The sequence below is a fragment of the Lupinus angustifolius genome, chromosome LG14 (genome assembly GCF_001865875.1).
Source record: "Lupinus angustifolius cultivar Tanjil chromosome LG14, LupAngTanjil_v1.0, whole genome shotgun sequence".
Classification (NCBI taxonomy): Eukaryota; Viridiplantae; Streptophyta; class Magnoliopsida; order Fabales; family Fabaceae; genus Lupinus; species Lupinus angustifolius.
Window position 1 is genome coordinate 12,242,629 of NC_032022.1, and position 3,051 is coordinate 12,245,679.

Below are 3,051 nucleotides of genomic sequence, written 5' to 3' on the forward strand. Positions count from 1 at the left end.
CCAGTGTGGTCACGAATGTTTCTCGTTTTACTAAGTAAGGTATCCAATTGGTGTTGACTATTTGTAAGTTTTGCGAGTTTTTCATTTAGTTTAAAATTCTCATTTTTCAAGTCATCGCAAGACTCACAAGTAGTTGTTTGACATAAATTATTTTTAGAGCAGTCGAATGAAGTACAAGAAAAAATTAGATCTAAAGTTTCATTTTCCAATTTTAGCTCATCTAATTATTTTTGTAGTTGAATTATTTTCTGATCATTTAGCAAAATTATTCTTTTTCTATCAGCACTAATTTTTGCCAATTTCTTAAGCTCTTCATCCATCTCAACATAAGCATCATATAAAACATCATGAGGGAGAATCATCAAAAGAGGAAGATGTGTCAAAATATACCTCATTTGTAGCATCCTTACTACCTAATCTGGAAGCCTCATCTGTTATGGTCATTAGGCATAGCTTGGCGGTCTCCTCTTTACCCAAGGTGCTTGATGTTGTTTCTTCCTCCGGTACATCCCAAACAATGTATGCCTTTTTCGATTTGAAGTCATGGGGAGTGCTCTTCTCTGAATCAACTCTCTTCAAGTAAGTGGGACACTAGAGCTTCATATGACCCAACTTACCACATTCATGGCAAGTGAAGCACTCCTTATTCTTGCCTTTCTTAGTTGGTTCTCGCGCTTCTTTCTTTTGAAATCGCTTAAAACCTCCTTTCTTCTTCATAAATTTTCCAAATTTTCACACGAGAAGGTTTAGCGTTGCTTCATCAATGTCTGAGTCAGAGTCATCATTGTCCATCTCTTTAGTGGTTTGTGATGTTGTAGCTTTAAGAGATATTCCTTTCTTTTTCCGATCAGACTCCTCATGCATGGTCAGACGCCCAAGCTCCATCTCATCCTATTGAAGCTTTTCAGACAGTGTTGCTAAAGGCATGGAATCTAGACCCTTTGAATCCATGATTGCCGTCACTTTAGGTTGTCATCTCCTATCAAGACAACATAAAACTTTATTAGTGAGTTCTCCTATGGTAAACATTTTATCGAGAGCAATAAGATGATTAATAATGTGAGTGAATCGCTTTTGCATGTCACCAATTGATTCACTCGGTAACGAAATAATTTGTATTCATCTATCAGCGCATTCAGCCTAGCACGCTTGACCTCGCCAGTGCCTTTGTGAGTCACTTGCAAAGTGTCCCACATTTCCTTGGCACTTTGACATTGAGATACCCAAAAGAATTCATCGTAAGATAGGGTCGAGGTAATTATATTTTTGGCTCGAAGGTTGAACTAAACCTTCTTGCGCTCCTCATCAGTCCATAAGCTTTTGGGCTTTTCTTAAGGTTTGCCATCCACTAAGTGAAGTGGGACGAACGGACCACTGATTACAGATTCCCAAATGTCCGAATCAATAGCCTCTATAAAGATCTTCATTCGAACTTTCTAGTAGGCGTATCCCTCGCCACTGAATACGGGAAGGCGGTTACTAGATGCGCCATCACCGCCAAAGGGGTTGGTGGAACCCATTTAAATTCCCTAAGGATCACGCGGATACGGTTGAGCTAGAATGTCATACTAACTCTGATACCACTTGTTAGGTATCACTGGCCTAGGAACACCTAGAAGGGGGGGTGAATAGGTGTGGCGGTTATCAATCACCGCTTCTAGCACAAAAACCCAATTCTGGAAACAGCCCAGTTAATCGATTAACAACTGATCTTAATCGATTAACACACACACAAAACAAAATGATCAAAGCAGCAAATTGTCCTGTTATTTAAAATCAAATGAGCAGAGATAAAGCAGATATTTTTAAGCAATATTAACAAGTATATGGTAGGATACAATTATGCAAAATATCAGCTATTAACTCGAATTGAAACAGCAAGAAAAGTAAAAAAGATTTAAGGAGAAAACAGCGTGCAAAGATGGATTTTTATCATGGTTCGTTTGCGGTCCACTGCAAACTACATCCAGACCTCCCCTTATGATCTTGGGAGATTTTATTCTTCACAATATTGAATATACATATAATCACATACACCAATTCAATTTACAAAACATAGGACAGTTCTGTCTTGAAATCTAGAACACATATCCCTTGGTTTGACTCTACCTATCGCCTGAGAAAACCTTTCTCATGAAACAGCCCCAGCCAAGATTCTTGTTCTCAAATCAAGACCTCCTAGTCTTGGTGAAGAATCCCTATCTCTATGGTGGTAAGACACCAATAGATCAATTTAATACACACAAAAACAGATTACAACAGTAAGGTATAATAAGGACAATAATGCTTGAAATATTACAATGAAAGACCTTAAGACTAACCCACACAAAATTCACTCAAGCCATCATATGCATGTGAGTTAATCAAAAACAGTAATCAATATATCTCTCTAAGAATCTTTACAAATAATGCATGAACATGTGAGCAAGATAAGGATGAGACTAAGCATATGAAAAAAAGTATTCAAATCAAAGATTCAATAAGGCATGTTAATCTCTCTTCCTCACTGTTGAAAGCTTATTTTGAGGAAGTAAGGATTAGGTTTTCCTTTTCTCATTTCGGTGTGTTTTCTTTTTATTTGATTAAGTAAGTGAACTCGGTTTTATTCTTTGTTTTTCATCTCGACTTTGTTGAAATAAATTCCAATGTCAGTATAATGGTTTCAAGAATATTCCAGTTACAACTTATTTGTAATAATCATGTAAATAAGTTATTCCTTCTTTTCCTCATCTCGACTTTGTTAGAATAAATTCTAACGCCGATATAATGGTATCGAAGAAATCCCCTATTACATAATTATTAAGTACCTTTGATTACCATCTTGGTTTTGTGTAATAAATTCCAACATCGGTTTAATGGTATTCTAATGTACAAAAGTGATGAATAGTTAGTTGTTAGAAACAAATAAATAAATAACGAACAAAAGAATAATAAAGTTAAGCGAACTTTATTTATTTACTCCCTTTCGGGTTCCTTTTATTAACAAACCAAATTTCTTCCTTAAGGAAGGTAGGTATTAAAGAATAAATAAATGGTGGAATGTAAACAATA